This window comes from Callospermophilus lateralis, chromosome 19 (genome assembly GCF_048772815.1).
Source record: "Callospermophilus lateralis isolate mCalLat2 chromosome 19, mCalLat2.hap1, whole genome shotgun sequence".
NCBI classification, from domain to species: domain Eukaryota; kingdom Metazoa; phylum Chordata; class Mammalia; order Rodentia; family Sciuridae; genus Callospermophilus; species Callospermophilus lateralis.
Genome location: NC_135323.1, coordinates 6445427 through 6462465, shown reverse-complemented (window position 1 = coordinate 6462465; position 17039 = coordinate 6445427). Strand labels below are relative to the sequence as shown.

General features: G+C 51.7%; 5 non-coding genes across 5 annotated transcripts; 4 read left to right on the top strand and 1 right to left on the bottom strand.

The window, feature by feature from the left end:
• Positions 1-6492: 6492 nt before the first annotated feature.
• On the top strand, positions 6493-6565 carry Trnak-cuu (transfer RNA lysine (anticodon CUU)). The gene has a single exon. It is a non-coding gene; the product is annotated as a tRNA-Lys (tRNA).
• A 107-nt stretch (positions 6566-6672) lies between these two features.
• On the bottom strand, positions 6673-6744 carry Trnap-cgg (transfer RNA proline (anticodon CGG)). Its single transcript has one exon. It is a non-coding gene; the product is annotated as a tRNA-Pro (tRNA).
• Positions 6745-8328: 1584 nt separating this feature from the next.
• On the top strand, positions 8329-8400 carry Trnap-agg (transfer RNA proline (anticodon AGG)). The gene has a single exon. It is a non-coding gene; the product is annotated as a tRNA-Pro (tRNA).
• Positions 8401-9046: 646 nt separating this feature from the next.
• Positions 9047-9119, top strand: Trnak-cuu (transfer RNA lysine (anticodon CUU)). Its single transcript has one exon. It is a non-coding gene; the product is annotated as a tRNA-Lys (tRNA).
• A 5029-nt stretch (positions 9120-14148) lies between these two features.
• On the top strand, positions 14149-14221 carry Trnar-ccu (transfer RNA arginine (anticodon CCU)). Its single transcript has one exon. It is a non-coding gene; the product is annotated as a tRNA-Arg (tRNA).
• Positions 14222-17039: the final 2818 nt, after the last annotated feature.

The following is a 17039-nucleotide window of genomic DNA, read 5'->3' as shown; positions in this document are numbered from 1 at the left end:
CTGATTCTTGGACCTAGATGTTCTAGATGCCCCTGGGGAAACGGAACCGAAACCGGGGCAACCGAGCGGAGGGCAAACCCACCTCCCCGCCTCCTGGACGGGTTCCCGTCCTGTGCCAGACCATGTGTGGGGGGGGTCTAGGGATGGCACTTACTCTGGGCGGGTAATTTCCTTTGGGTACCATAAGTCAAATTCCGGCGGAGCCCACGGATGTGAACGTCCTTTTCCTCTTGAGAGGCTGCCTTGCACAACCAAGGGGAGGAAACCGCGGCAGAGTCTGAGAGCGCCGAGGCCTAGAGCTGCTGGGTTGGGGCTGCCAAGAAGAAGGGGTCACCGTGGAAGTGCAGGGCACTCCTGCCTTTGGTCTCTGAAGAACGGCAGCAGTTGAGTAGGTTTTGCTGTAATTCGGGAATAGTGCAACCGGCAGAGGAGACAACTGCCATTGAGAACATAATGGAGAAGGGGTGAGATAACTAGTCAAGAGCCCGTACTGTGGATTTCATGGGACTATAAAGATAAGCAGGTTAAAATTGACTAGCTTGAATATTTCAGGGGGCACCGGGGTGTGGAGTCTGTCCCTAGTTGTCTGATACCCGACCCTGGGTGACACAGGCTGTGAGTCCTGGCCCAGAGTACCAGAGCTCAATAAAAGAGGTGATCAGTGTTGTGGCCTTTGTGTGGGTAGGTTTGTATTTGACGTGCACAATCTGGAAGGAGTTGTTTGCTATCTCCAAGAATTTGCTAGCCTGGAAGGAGAAGTCCCTCCAGGATGAGTGAGGCCCCAGATGTCCAAGTTTCAGAATGCAGAAAATAGGAATGGCTAATACAGGCAGGGACTAAGGGTTTTCATGGAAACTGGGGTATCCTAAACTGGAAGAGTGACCCTCTTGTACTCTTGTACACCTAAGGATTGATTACTGCCCTAGCCAGGTGAATTGAATACAGGCAAGAGGTGCAGGACATATACTGCCCACACCAGTGTCCCTTCTTTACCTCAGGGTTGTGTGTGTGTGTGTGCTGGTGGCCCCTTTCTGATTCTGGTTCAAATACCAGACTAGCCCAATTTTTAAGGTCCACTAGTGGTAGTCCCTGTAAGAAGACAAAGCCTGGCACTTTCAGAGGGAGCTTTGTGGTGAAGGCTGCTCTGTAACTGAAAACAAGTGACAGGAAAGAGATGCGTGGAGAGCTGGCCAAAGGGAACCTAACATGGGACTAGAACCCACGACCTGAGATTAGGAGTCTCTTATTCTACCCACGGAGCTAGCCCGGCTGCTCTAACTCTTCAAAATGACGAGTCAGGTCACTACCCCCGAAAAAGGAGACTGCATACGTAGTCACTATTGATATCCCCCCGGGACACACTGGGCGCCAAGGAACTGCCAGGAGCCAACCTCCCGGGGGATTTCTGACACCCGGCCACACCGCCTCGGTCGGAGCGGGCGTGCGGACCGTGGAAACCCTACAGTCAGGGACTGCGGGATCGTGCCAGGCAGGGAAGGGAGTGGGGCGGCGCGCCGACCTAGGGACAGACGGTAAGACCCAGTCCTGCGGCGTGGACAGGACGCGGCGCGGACCTGCGCGAGCTGAGCCCACGACGCACTGACCCCGGCCTTAAAGGCAAAGGACTATCCCCCCATATATGATCTAACAAACCCTCCGGATTCCACCTGTTGGCATGTAAATGTCACATGTGCTTCCTTTGAGCTGTCTAGAGTCATTTTCTTAGTTTAATAATTAAAAACCATCTGTGTCGACATGTGTTGCCTTTTTCCAAGTTTGGGCTCTCCGGGTTCCTAGTATGGCCAGGCCTCTGCCGACAGCCCCCGGCTGGGAGGGGAAGGGTGTTTTTACTGCTCCAGGTGTGGACAGAGGCAGTTGGGCCACCATGGATTGCGTCCACCCTGGGGTCATGCTGGACCTCGGAGGCACTGGGTCTCACGCCCGGGTGGCCCCCGTAGTTTCTGTTCAGATCCCAGGAAGTGAGGAGAAATCAGATTTTCTGGGGCCAAATCGGGGGACCATTTGAAAAGACGTCCTCTCAGGACAGGCCCACCTCTGCGGGCCCGGTGGGAAAGGGGTTTTAGGGACCCGCCCTGGTCCTTGACAGAGGCGACAACGTAAGACCGGGCCAGATACAGGCTCGCTCGCGCGCCTCCTGCAGTACCTGCCCGCGACGGAGCCGCTTCCCAGCACCGCAGCACCGCCTGGCGGCCGAAGCGCGGAAAAACAGCTTGGGAGCCTTCGAGTGATGCGTGGAGTGAGCGAGTCTCCAGCCGAGGCTGCGCCCCACGTCCCTCAAACTACTCATGCTGGAGCTCCCACTCAGGACTCAGAGATTAGGAAAGTCTGGCCCTACCCGAAGGGACAGTGGTCTGGGTAAGGGGGGGAAAGAGGCGACAGCACATCAGGAGTCAAACTACACTCCGGCGGGAGGGTGGACCCAGCGCCCGCACAAGTCGGGGTTCTTGCCCCTATATGGATCACCCAAGGTTTCCACTGAATTCTACCCTAATGCCCGCTGCTGAAGGAAAAGAGGAGGAGTCGTCTGGGATTACTTTTTAAGGTAGAAAAAAAGAGTTTTATTCACTTTCCAAGAGAGAAGAGGAGCCAGACTCCAAGAGCTGTGTCAGCCTGAGTCCTCAGGGGTTTGGGGTTTTTATGGACTTGCAAGAGTGGGTTAGGGTTAGCAAGTTCTGCAAGAAACAGGATGTGTCGCAGGCTTCCAGGGTGTCTCTGAGGTAGTAGTAGGATGCATGTGGGGGTTCTTTCAGGATGTGAGTTTTAGGGAGCTGCTTGCTGGGGTCTCTTACATTTTGTTTCTGTGGGTGTTGTTCAACTTGTTACCTTGCTGTAGTTTTTACTGACCTCTGTGTGCCCTTCAGGCAGGCATTCCCTGGACTGCCTAGGCCTTTGAGTAATAGAAGGATTATTTCTATCTTTTTTTTTTTTTTTTTTAGAGAGAGTGAGGGGGGGGGGAGAGAGAGAGAGAGAATTTTTTAATATTTATTTTTTAGTTATTGGCGGATACAACATCTTTGTTTGTATGTGGTGCTGAAGATCGAACTCGGGCCGCACGCATGCCAGGCGAGCGCGCTACCGCTTGAGCCACATCCCCAGCCCGGTTATTTCTATCTTGTGTCCCTCTTGATCTTCATCTTAAAGATCCAACATCAGCATAACTTCTAACACTGGGCAAGGAGTAACACACAGTCAAAATCACAGGGGTCAGGGCATCCTGAGTGCAGCGGGGAACCTACCTGGGAACACCACCATTGTGATGGTGATGGTGGTATCTCACTTGCCATAGTAATATCTCCTCTGGGATTTGAACCTGTGACCTCCCTCACCCTAGAGGGAATCACACTCCTTGGCCTGTTTGTTTTTGGTCACCTCCATGCTCCTTTTGAGCATGCAACGGTGGATGTCTGTTTGTATAGTGTTCCCCTCTCAGTCCTGAAGCGGAGGAGAAAATGGTACAGTGTCCACTTCCCTGTCAGGGCGGTTCTGCGGGTCTCGGACTCTATTCAGCCTCCCCCAGTTCTGGGCACAGATGGCCTCTGGATACCCTCAAAGAGGCCTGCACCTTTCCCTGCCTCCACTGCCCCAGGCCAGAGACACCTGGAGGGCCCAGGACTTTGGTCCTTGGATTTTCCTTTTCAAAGGGCCAGGCGCAGTGCAGCTGCCGCTCTCCTCTAGGTGGGGAATTTGGAATTCATGTGTGAGCCTGAGGCTCCAGGTCGGGCGCACTGGTGACTACAACCAGAGTGGCCCAGGAATTGTGGGGGTCTTTCCTGGGCCCTCCTTTGCCTTCACCCCTGACTGGTGTCCTTGGCCCCAGTCAGGGACTATTCCTGCTCAGGAGCTTTGGTCTTTCCCAGATCTCTGTAGCCTACCCCCAACCCTTCTTCCGTGCGCTGTCCAGTCCATGCCCCGAAATGTTTAAAAGTGCAAGGCTAGATTGTTCCAGCTTTCTCACAGGTGAGGCAAGAAGGAGGCCCATGACCAACATCCTCCCTGCTTTCCTCTTGCTCCTGCTGCCTGGGAGACCTTCCCGGTGACCTTACCCACTGATTCCATTCTCCATTAACCCAAAGCTTGTGGCAAGCAGGTTCTAATCCAGGCAGTGTGTCAGAATTCTGCAGGCGGCAGGGCAGGGAGGCCAGCCCCACCTTGGGAGGACTCACACCGACTACTGACCACCGTGGGGCTTTGGAGGGCAGGCTGGTGGGGTTGTGGGAGTGGTGTGATGGTAGGAAACCCGGCTGGGGAAGGAAAGGGAGAGCCCTGGGTACTGTGTGTGCAAACTCCTGGCCGGTCCCACGTTTCCCCTTCCATCTAGCTTTGTGACTTTTTCAAGGGTAACGGCCTTGAGGCTGGACTTCAGGGGAAGCAGAGGGCAGGGGCAGAGCTAAGGGAAGAGGTCCCTTCAACGTCTTGACCCAGCTTGGTGTGGGGAACTTCCTCAGAACCTGCTCTCCTGACTGACCATTCTAGATGGCCAAGTCCCAGTGGGGGGCCTTCCCACTGTTCACCCTGCACACAGGTGAACAGGGGAGTAGAGGGACTGATTTTTAGAGCCATTTTAAATGATTTGGAGGGTCAGGTGTGGTGGTACACATCTGTAATCCTAAGGAACTGGGACACTGAAACAGGAGGATGGCAAGTTGTCCCCAACACTTAAAGCTCAAGACCCCAGTTAGCAAGATATTATAGCCAGGCCTCACACTGCCTGTCCAGAGGTGGCCACTTGGGTGGAATCTGGGATTGTTTATATGGTACCAAATATTGAACCCAGGGGCCCTGAACCACTGAGCCGCATCCCCAACCCTTTTTTTGTATTTTATTTACAGACAGGGTCTCACTGAGTTACTTAGGGTCTCACTAAGTTGCTGAGTGGTTGCTGAGGCTGTCTTTGAACTTCAGATCCTCCTGCCTCAGGCTCCCATATTGCTGGGATTACAGGTGTGTGCCACCATGCTGGGCGACAATTTACATTTAAAGCAAGGAAAACCTCTTTAAGCCAAACAGTTCCTTTTGCTTGTGGTCCTTATGACCTTTAACTTCTGCCCTCAGTTGCCTGGCACAGTTTAGATTTCTCTTCCCAGGAGAGATACAGCATGGCCTGGGAGTTTGGGTTAACAAAAATCTGCTTTAGTTTAGGCCCGTTCTCTAGGTTGTCCCCAGCTTTGGATATCTAGAAGTACCCTAGGACATGGGAGCCTGCAGTACAGGGAGACACCCTTCTCTCCTTGCTTCCCTCTGGGCAAAACCAGTGGGACATTTGGTTAAAAAGAAGTGAGAAAGGACCAGGGCAGCTCAGGTCTGGAGTCTTGCTGATGGGCCCTAGTTCTTCCCTGGCTCTGTGTCAAAGGGTCAAAAGTGTGGGACTTGTCCAAGGTTTGAACCTGGGAACTCTTGCACCCAAAGCAAGAATCATACCCCTAGACCAACAAGCCAACACAAGCAGCATTCTTGACATTGGTTTGGTCCAGTTGCTGTCCACTCTCGCCCAGCTAGGACTGTACTAGAAGCCTTGAGGGGAAGAGGCAGAGGAGGACGGGTCTGGAGCTCAAGTGTCTATTTTCTGAGGTACCTTGATGACCGGGACCTCCCTCCAGTCCAGTGGAGGCACGGTAACTTGCATCACAACAGAGCTGGGCACGGTGGAAAAACCGCAGGGGATTCCCTGTGCCACCCACACTAAGGTTCTGCCTTTCTGACTTACCAACCCCAGCCCTGAGCCAAGCCGAATCTCATCTGCCCCAGCGAAGGAGCCAGAGTTCAGGGAGACTCAGAAGCTCTGTTCTCTGCAAAGCCTGCCCTGCCCTGGGCTGGACTTACAAATCTCCCTGGAGGCTCCGAGGTCCCTGCATTGTGCGGCAGTCTTTACCGTGCAGGGGAATCTCTGGGCTGGACCAACTCCAGACTCCGGGGCACTTGCCCTCTTTCATTGGCTGGTGGATGTTCCAAAAGCTGGCTGGAAAGGAAGGCCCTAGTTCTACCCAATGCCGGGGTACCACCTTCCTGGTTCACTCCATGCTGCCCACCCTAAAGCAAGGGGGTGCGGTGGGGAGAGTGGAGGCGGGTGGGACAAGAAATTAGAGATTGAAAATGAGAGCTGGTGTTGGATTTGGACCCAGAACCTGTCGCAGACCTAGAGGAGACCCAGCACCTAGGAGCCGATACAGGGAGTTCCATCTGTCTCTAGTGACCTGGACCCTGTGACCCTGACCTCACTGGCTAAAAGTGGCTCCCAAGTTTCCCGTCTGGAGAAGGGAGAAGTGCTTGGAGGGGTTTCATTTGACTTCCAGGGGAAATGCCCATTTAGCTCAGCCCCTTGGGGCCTCAATGCACAAGACATTGGCAGTCCAGGGAGGCTGTACCTCTTTGTACATCTGTATCAGACTGCCTTCCTTTCTCCCTAGGGGATTTTGGGTAGTTTCCCAGAGGAACAATGTAGTCTACGTACTCTTAGGAGGGAGGGTGTAAGTCGCCCGGCTAGCTCAGTCGGTAGAGCATGAGACTCTTAATCTCAGGGTCGTGGGTTCGAGCCCCACGTTGGGCGCGGCTTTTTGACTTTGTCCAGGGCCTGGAATCAGATCAATGGGAATTCATGTTTGATATGAGGCTCAAAAAGTAGCATAACTAAACAACAGTGAGATTCACACCACAGGGCTCGTCCGGGATTTGAACCCGGGACCTCTCGCACCCGAAGCGAGAATCATACCCCTAGACCAACGAGCCTCCCATTTATACCCCTTTCCTAACCCTTCTTTCACAAATGTCCCCGTCTCCCCTGGACTGATTTCCAAAGAAGCTGAGCCCATCCTCACAGCCAGGTCCTGGATGGAACTCCAATTTCCCTGTGAACCAGCCCAGGAGGAGACAGAGCCATGCAGTCCCAGAAAGAGCGCTCCCCGCAAACCGGAGGAAGGGTAAATTCCTGCTCCAAGCGGGTGAGCAGCAAAAACGCGCGGGGCTGTTGGGTGAGCAGAAGGCACTTTGGAGGAAGACGGCTCTCCTGGGGAGCCCTCCGCCTGATTGCGGTGGGGCGGTGGTTTGTGGCTAGGGGAGGAGTCAGAGAGGTATAAAGAAAGTCCCTCGCCCCCATCCCCAAGCCCCAAAGGTCCTACTGGGCCCTCAGCGCAGAGGCTGGTCCGGGTCCGAGGCCGCAGGAGGAGGGTACATGTTTTGGTCGACTACATTTCCGGGATTCGAGGTTCCCCTCCGGCCTCAGTTTCCCCTGATTGCAGCCCCAGAACTCTGGCTGCATCTGGAAGCTCAGTCCCCAAGGTCTGGTCCTGTGCGGCAGGGGTGATGTTGGGGATCCAAGAAGTCTCTTCAGGAGCAGCCACGTTACCCTGAAGCCTCGGATCAAAGAACAGATGGACCAGATGGCGCCATCCCCCCCACACCCCTTGGTCGGTAGAGCACTGAGGTTCAACCTCCTGGTCATGGGTCGGGATGGCACTGGGAACTCCAGGCCCACATGGGTGATCTACTGCGCCAGTGGAAGAAGTGGCCTGTCCAGCTCAAGGAGAAGCAGGTTTGTCAAAGCCAGGGCTTGCTCATCCGGGGTGTCCTACCGGGTCCGGGCCGCTCACGCCCAGGCCCGGGAACTTCTCACCAGGGGGAGGAGGGAGTGCGCTCTGCGCTCCAGGGGAGGGGCGGAGACCCGCCCAGCCCACTCCTGCCGGGTTGGACGCGGGAAGGACAGAGCTGCAGCACGTCGCTGGCCCGCCTTGGGAGCGGGGTAGGTGGCGTGACCCACCTGCCCCCGGGACACCCCTTCCGGAGGTGGGGCGCTGTGCGGCTGGTCCAGTCGCCCTCCTGTGTTCTGGGCTCCTTGTCGGGGCTCTATTCTTGCCGCGCTGGGGCGAGAGAAGGGTGGAAAGGAAGCGGCGCCCGGCGAGGCACTTCTGCACCCAGGAGGAGTTGGCTGCGCACTCTCGGCTGCCACACCGCGGGGGCCGTGGCGTGGCCGAGGCGGGTGTCCGGGTGGTCACGGCCCGAGGACCCTCCACGCAGCCTTCCCGCTCTCGGCAGTTGCGATTTCTCCAGCGTAGATACCAGGCGGGACTGGAGCGAGGGCTGCGGCGCGGGGGCGCGCGAATCCTTCGCTCTGAGCGGATCCGCCAGGACCTAGGGGACACCGCTAGGCGAAGGGACTGCTCCCTACCTGGTGGATATCGAAGAGAGGCTGGGGTTTGGGGCGCCCTCTGTCGCCACCTCTGCTGAACTTGCTTTTCCTCGCAGCTCTGAAATCCAACTCGCCTGGCCCCAGGGCGCACAAGGGTCATATAGAGTATCTGACCACGTAATTCGTGTGGCTCGTTGGTCTAGGGGTATGATTCTCGCTTAGGGTGCGAGAGGTCCCGGGTTCAAATCCCGGACGAGCCCACCTTTTTGACGCCCTGAGAGCCCAGTGCTGGATTTGGATATTAAAATAGGACTTCTAGAAAAGTAGTTTAAAAAAAAAGACCTGAAACTGAACCTGCCCCACTCCCTTTGGCTTGAATTCGAGGCAGTGAAGAAGCGGCCCTTCCTGCACCATTAAAGGCCGGCTCTCCGCATGCTGTCTCTTGGATTCTCCCGGGTTAGAGCGCTGTTGCCTGGTGGCTTCCTTCCTGTGGTCTGGTGGGGTCCAGGGCTCCTGGGCTTTTGTCTCCCTGAGGTGTAGAGCCCTAAATTGTGGGTGTGGGCTGGGATCCTGGGGGTGAAATCCAGGCTCTGCGGAAGGGGAATCTTGGGATGTTACCCCTGGACCTACCCCAGGTAGGGCCCTGCGTGGGCTTATAGGGACAGGTTGTGCACATCCCCAGTCTTAGGTTTCACCCTTGTGTCCCTTTCCTCAGTGCTGCATCTTGGTGGTGGGTGGCTGAGGGGTGGTACTAGAAGGTGCAGAAGGGGCATCAAGGCGAATGCAGCTGGGGACTTCAGGAGAAGACTGGCCCAAATCTTCAGATCCACTTGTTAACCCAGCTGGGCTTTCAGCAACCTCAGGCCATTGGGCCAATTTCTACAGCCAGCAACGTTTGCTAAGGAGGCCCGGCTAGCTCAGTCGGTAGAGCATGAGACTCTTAATCTCAGGGTCGTGGGTTCGAGCCCCACGTTGGGCGGTAGTTTTTTTTTCGTATGGAGTCCTAAAATACTCAGCCCGGAGTTTATATCCCCAGAGTCTGGGGGGCAGATGTCCCAAGTGTCTTGGTGTCACTGCTCTGTTCTCAGTTGGGAGTCCCTTTGTAACCCCGGACAGGTGAGATATTTTGTGGCAGGGAGCGAGTTTAGTGAAGTGACCGAAGGGCCGACCCGGAAGCGGCGTACTTGCGGTAGCGGCTGTTGCGAGGGACCTGGATGACATCGGATTGGTGGTGGTTGTGGGGGACACAGGGGACTCCACTTTGTGTAACTGGGAGAGTCCCGGGAGCTGGGCTCTTCCGCGACCTTGAACTTCTCGCTAGGCCGATCTGAAACCCTGCTGGCGGCTGGGCTGCCCCAGGACACCCTGGGTTGTAAGGAGCAGTAGAGGACCCTGTCCTGGAGGCTCCTTGGTCTAGGGGTATGATTCTCGCTTAGGGTGCGAGAGGTCCCGGGTTCAAATCCCAGACGAGCCCAAAGTTTCCTTTTCAGGATGCAAACGCCACGGAATCCCTGAGCACTCCTTCAAAGGCCCAGGTCGTTTTCTGACAGTTGGACTTTTACTGGTGCTCCTGGGACCTGCAGGAGGGCGCCCAGGCAGGGGTGGCTGTCTTCCAGTCCCTTCCCTCCCCTCTCGCCCATCGCCGGCGCCTCCCAGTTCTGCTCTGTCTGTGCCCCAAGTCCTGAAAGGGTCTGCGGAGCCAGGTTCTGGGGAGAGTCCTAGAGCTCCGCGTCGGGTGGTGTGAGTGTGTGTGTGTGTGTGTGTGTGTGTGTGTGTGTGTGGAGTCCAGCGTCCCCAACGCTACTCTCCATAAGGGGCGAAGCCTCTCGGCTTTTTCCGAGGGCAGCGAGCTACCTGGGATTAAGCATTTCCGTTCTAAAATTAGTTTCCTCTTAAAAACTTTTATTTGTTGGTTTTAAGACTTGTCAACAAATCAAATGGTACACGCTTGTAATTCTAGCCACTCTGGAGGCTGAGGTAGGAAGATCACAAGTTCGAGGCCAGCCTCGCCAATTTAGTCAGCCCTGCCTCAAAACAAAAAAAACAAAAACAAACAAACAAACAAACAAACAAACAAACAAAAAGAACTGGGGATGTAAGTCAGTGGCAAAGCACCCTGGGTTCCATTCTCCAGGGCCAAATAAAAAATACAAATAAAATTTGTTAACATACGTGAAATACTTCAAGACATTGGTTTGGGCAAAGGTTGGGGGCGGGTTGTGAAAGCACAGGTAACAAAAAGCAAAATGTGACAGAGGATTACATCAAATTGAACACACTGGGCACAGTGGCACAAGCATATAATCCCTGAGATTTGGGAGGCTGAGGCAGTAGGATCACAAGTTCAATTTAGTCAGACCCTGTCTCAGTATAAGGGTTGGCTTAGCGGTTAAGACCCCCCTGGGCTCAACTTCTGAACAGCAAAGAAAGCAATAAACAGTGAAGAGATGACCTGCGGACTGGGAGAAAATATCTGCAAACTATTTGTTTCATAAGGGATTAATTTCCAGACTAACATAAGGAATTCAAACAACTCAACTGGGGAAAAAATATCACCAATCATTATGGAAATAGAACTGTCATGTGAATCAACAATCCCAGTACTGGTATATATCCAAAGTAACTGAAATCAGTATTTCTCAACGTTTATTGCACAACCATTCACAAGAGCCAAGATTTAGAATCAATCTAGGTGTCCATCAAAAGGTGAATGGAGTTGGTCTAGTGGTACATGCCTATAGTCCCAGCTGCATGTAAGTTTGAGGACAGCCTCAGCAATTTAGTGAGACCCTCAGCAACTTAGGTCCTGTCTCAAAAAAAAAAAAAAAAAAGAATGGATAAAGAAAATGTGGCATATATACACAGTGGAGTATGTTTGGCCAAATAATGAAATTCTGTCATTTGCAGCAATATGGATGGAACTGGAGGAAACTATGTTAAGTGACATAAGTCAGCACAGAAAGACATCTTCACTTACATGTGAAGCTAAATAGCTGCTCTCAAAGGAACTGAATAGAATAGAGGTTACCAAGGCCTGGTAAGGATGTGTGGGAGGAAGGGATGGAGAGAGGATGGTTAATGGGCACAGGGGTGTCCTAGATAGAAGGACTAAGTTCTAATACTCTGCAGCACAGCAGAGTAAATATATTTAACAACAATTTATTGGATATTTCAAAATAGCTAATGGAGAGAATTTTGAATGTCCCCAACACAAAGATATGACATATGTCTAAGGTGATATGCCAATGACCATGATCATTACACATTGTATACATGTATTGAAATGTCACAGCATATCTTAGAAATATGCACAATTACTATGTATCATTTAAAAATAAAGCTACATAAAACTACATAAAAAAGCAATGACCCACACTCTAAAAAAATGTTAATATTGGTGGCTCATGTCAGTAATACCAGCTATTTTGGAAGCTGAGATAGGAGGATCACAAAATCTGAGGTCAATTTGGGCAATTTAGTGAAACCCTGTCTCAAAAGAAAAAATAAAAAAGGCTGGGGGTGCAGCTTAGTGGTAGAGCACCCTAGTTTAATTCCCAGTACTGAAAAAAAAAATTGTTAACAGCTTTAAGGAAACCACAAAAGAAAGCACTCTCAGAGAGTCTCAAAGTTTTCATTGACATGAATGGGTGGGATTATTGCGACCAATCCTCTTGCTGAAAAAAATAAAAAATGCTGGATATTAAAAAAAATAATAAACGGCTATCTCTCCCTCTGGAGATAGCCAGCATTCTTCCTTAAATATGTATCTACTTTCAAAAAAAAAAAAAAAAAAAGAAAAGAAAAAGAAAAGAAAAGAAAGAAAAGAAAAAAAAAAACACCTGGCTATATCTTTGAAAAAAAATTAAAATACAAAAAACAAAAACAACAACAAAAAAACCCAAAGCCTTAAGAGTGATCCAGGACCTACTTCAGGTGGCCAGGGTCCCCTTGAATAGGTGCCTGGAAAAGATGAGTGTCCACAGAAATACACTCCAATAGGATCTGGCCACCAGCTTTTTCTGGAGTGTCTGGCCTGGGGAAAGGGGGTGTCCTAAAGCGTTGGGTCCCTCAAGTGTCTCTCTAGGACTTATGCAGAACGTAATCACATCTCAGGCCCACCTCCACTGCACTGTCCCAATGGATTCCAGGGGAAAACTCCTTGCCCAGCATGTTTCCGTTGGGGTTTGATCCTTAGCTAAACCACCGCCCTCACCATACCCCATCCACCCCCACCCCACCCCCACCCCCCAAAAAAAGAAGGAGAGAAAACAAATGTGTAAGAACCAACCTGGTAAAAATATTGTAGGGCACTTGAAAGTATACCTTAACCAAGGGATCCCTCTGATTATAATGTAAGGCTGTCTGTCTTCAAGACAACTGGTATTCTTAAATAGAAGTTTTGCCAACAATACTGACGTTTAGGGAAACTGACATTTAGGGAACCACTGAACCACATTCCCACATCTCCCCTTTTTTCCCCTTGACACGATATACCTTTACTTTAATTATCTTTAATATGGTGCTGAGGATTGAACTTAGAACCTTCCACGTGCTAGGCAAGTGCTCTGCCATTGAGCCACAGCCCCAGCTCCCAACCACTCCTGATTGTGACACAGTCTTGCTAAATTGCTGAGGCTGGCTTATGAACTGCGATCTTCTTGCCCTGGAATCCCTGATTCTGAGCCACCAAACCGGGACAATTTTTTTTTTTTTTTCAATAATCTGTAAAGACAGATGTGGCTCACGATCGCCAGCCTCTAGTTGTTTTGTCACCTGTTCTTTTGACTCAGAGTGACCCGTCAGCTTAGGTCAGCTTAGGGATCGCTCGTCGTTCTTCCATCTTCCGGGCCCGGACAGGAAAAAGAGGGCCCCGACTTTGAACCAGCTAGTGCTCAGCTTTACCTTCAGCCACCCGAGCTTCCTTTTTCTCCCGCCTTCTGCTGAAACGCAAAGGACTTTAAGTGGTGAGCTGCTGCTCCCCAGATCTCGCCCTTAGGAAAGGGAAGCGCGCTCCAACAAGAAGCCAGGGCCCTGGTCCCCTTAAGGACGCCCCTCGGCCTCGCAGGCGCGTGGGTTCTAAACCGCCAAGGCTGATTCTTCCCCAGGGTCAGAAATGTTAATGATATTGGGGTGATGCGAGGAGTGGTCCCTCTGAGGTGCTCAAAAGTCCCTTGAGGCACGCGATCTCGAGCAGCTCCAGATTCTGCTCGGTTTTCACCACTGGATAAATTACAAGCCACCGAGAGTAAAGAAGGGCAGGTTTCCAGCAGATTTTCAGGAGTCGTGCCCACGATGTCGAGGAGATCGCTTTGGGCAACCGCAAGGGGAAGGACTTTTGTCTGGAGCTCCGCAGCCTCTCGAGCGCGGGTGCCTCAACAGCGAGGTCCGAGGTCCGAGGCACTCCCCCGCCGGGTGTCCCGGGTCAAGCTCTGGGTGTGGCGTCCAGCCTGGGGCTGCGCGCACCCCGCGGCTGAGAAGGCGCCGACATTGGCCTGTGCTGGAGGCTCAGGGGATCCGGGGGGGTCGCCTCCCTATTTTTGTTCCGTCCGTCCTTCCTAGCGGGGCGCTCTGCTGGGTCTAGGTCAAGCGCTGGACCTGGGGAGCACCGCCCGAGGGCAGCCTAAGGGCCACTGTCCACCGACCAAGCCGGCAGAGACTCTCATTGCTCGCCGGCTCGTCATCCGAAGGAAAATCCAATGGGCTCAGGAGCCTGGGAGGCCCTCGACAGCGGGTGTCCAGCGGGTGTCCGTAGAGCGGGTGTCCAGCGGGTGTCCGCAGGGTGGAGGAGCGAAACGCACCCAGGGAGAGGAGAGCGCGGTCTGCAGCGGAGCTCGGCGGGCGCCCGGCTTCATGTCAAGTTCTCTACTGCATCCCTGGCGACTTGATTTGAGGCTAGAATGTTGTAGGGACTCAGCCAGATGTTTTTCAATAAATATCCAATCCTGAGCCATTTTAACCACCGGTATGGGTTACACCTTTCAATATACTCTGAAGATCCTTAGCCAGCCGCCCCAGTGGCCTAATGGATAAGGCACTGGCCTCCTAAGCCAGGGATTGTGGGTTCGAGTCCCACCTGGGGTAGTACAGTTCTAGTACAGTTCCTGGTTCCTTTAATGGACTGCTGAAGTTTTGATTTACAAAAACAGGCGAAGAATATGACCTCGAGATTGGAGTGAAAAAGCAGATAAACCTCCCTTTGAAAAGGACCATTAGAAAGGAAAAAAATCTTCAATCCGAAAATAAACGCAATGAAGGGAAGAATAAAAAACGATGTCCCAATCACAACAATGGCAAGAAAGCAAGCTGGGGCAAAAGCATTCAGTTACAGGTCCCTGCAGACCAAGCCTTTAGACCAAGCCGCCAACCTGGGGGCTTAGGGTTTAGTTTCCTCAGTGGGGATGCTTCACTGAAGGAGTGAACCTTCAACAGGTGAAGAGCTGTTTCATTAACATTGTTCATCCTCAGAAAGGAGCGTCAGTGCGTCTTGGTTGACTTGGGTGAACGTAACTGTAAGTGCTTGCTGTGAAAGGCTCTTAAACCTCCCTGCGAGGGGGAGTGGAGATAGTGGAAAAGGAGGTCAAAGATGGTCAATATCTGTGGAAAGCAGGTGTTGGTGTTGTTCCTGGGACTTTATAGTTTCTGTGGGATGGGAAAGAACTTCCCTGGGGGAGTCTTGGTGGCAGTCGGCATGTGACTCAGTGAGAACTCTGGTGTGAGAAAGCCAGGAGTCCTCCCTGAAAGAGGCTCCTGAAGCTCTAGGAAGTGGGTTACAGAGTAGAGTCTAGGACCAAATTTAGACCAGGTGCCTCTGGGCCACCCTGCCCTGTTTAGGGAGGAATTATTCCTTGGAATAGGGAAAGAATTCCCTATTCCTTGGAATAGGGAAAGAATTCCCTATTCCTTGGAATAGGGAAAGAATTACCGACCCTAAAAGGAGGGTTAGCACAGCTTGTGGTTGGGTGAAGATTGTGAAGCCACCTGCTAGGTTCACCTGAAGGCCTGGAGCTCAAGGTGGGAAGGAATGGAAAGGACAAGCAGTGATGGCCACTGACCTGGAACCTGCCCCTTTCTTTCTACACCCCTTACTAAGCAAGTGCTATACCACTGAGCCCCCTCCCCCTTTCTGCTTTCTTTTGGGGAGGTACCAGGTGTTGAGAGCCACAGCCAAAGGAGCCCCAGCAAACTTTCAGACTGCCAGCTGATGATTGGCTCACAGCGGCCCCAGCAACATCTAGCTGATTGGCTCCTCTGCGGTGAAGCTCATTGGGCTGTTTCCCTGCCCTTTCAGGCCATGGAGCTGCTCATTGGGGGACTTTTTGGCTCTGCCCATGCGACCCAGCCAATCGGCCTCAAGAGGAAGAGGATTGTGGGAGGTGTGGAGGCTGGTGGTTGGGGAGTGTGGCTTGTGGGAAGCCGGTGGTGGCAGTTGGGCTCTGAGGGTTTTTTCCTGAGGAGCTGTTTTGTTTGGCTGTGTGGCTCTAAAAATGAAGTTAGTTTCTTTTGACAAGTGGCTCCTGAATTGTGCCCAGTCAGACTGCGGCATTTGGTGGCTCGCACGGGGAGCAACTGAGGGTAAGTAAACTGCTCGCCCCTGAGGGCAGGGCGAGAGGATGGTAGCCATTTTCCTCTTTTGTTTTGCTTCACTTTTGTTTTAAGTTGCCTGTCCCTGGAGATGTGTAAGATGGAAGAAAAACCGCTCGCATCTGAGGAACAGATAGGGAGAAAGGACGGATGGACATTTCAGGAGGATAGAAAGGCTATAATGATTTTCTGTTGTTCCAATTTTGTTTCACTCTGTTTCAGTTTTGTTTGGCGTTATCTTCTTGGGTTGTATTATAGTTATAGTAGAAATATTAAGTAAAAGAGAAGGTCTCTCGAGCTAGTCAGTCAGAGAAAAAAATTCCAGTAAAAAAGAAGGTCTCTCGAGCTAGTCAGAGGAAAAGATTCAAGTAAAAGAGAAGGCCTCTCAAGGTAGTCAGACAGAGAAAGAAAGTGTAAAGCAGAAAAAGCCATCAGGGGGAAAGTTACAAAAGGAGACTGCTACTAACACCTTTCTATCACCAGAGGGCGTAAGTGTCCAACCAACAGCACCACCTCTACAGGAGACTGCTACTAACACCTTTCTATCACCAGAGGACGTAAGTGTCCAACTGACAAGGCCACCTCCATATGCTGGGAGGCCCCCAACCCTCGCAGTTGATAGTTCGGATCCTGAGACAGGATCTCAAGTATTAACATGCCCTGTATTTGAGGTAGGAGGGCAGCGAATTTACCATGCTTTAAATTTCAAAACAGTGAAGCAGCTAAAAGAGGCTGTAACAACCTATGGTCCTCAAGCACCCTTCACTGTAAGCTTGGTCGAATCCATTACCAACTTGAACATGACGCCAGCAGATTGGGCTAATATGTGTAAAGCTGTGCTAAATGGAGGACAATACCTGTTATGGAAGGTTGCCAATGAGGAATTTTGCAAGGAGATGGCTAGGCGAAATGCAGCAGCTGGTTATCCTCAGAGAAATCTAGATATGTTGTTAGGAAAGGGACCTTATGAGGATCAGCAGCAACAAATTGCATATGATCCTGGTGTATATTTACAAATTGCTGTAGATGCAGTTAAGGCATGGAAGACTTTACAAGGACATGGAGGTTTACAAGGTCAATTATCTAAGATAATACAAGGAGCTGATGAATCTTACGCTGAATTCATAGATAGGCTTATTCAAACTTTTACATTTTTAGTACCCAAACAATCAGCTCAAAAGGTAGAGCTTAATGCAGTATTACAAGCTTTTGTGATGTTTAAAGATTCTGTATTTAATTTATTTTCCGATAGTCAGTATATAGTTAATGCTATAGTATCCCTTGAAGATGCTGGTAGGATTTCCCCTTCCTCTACTGT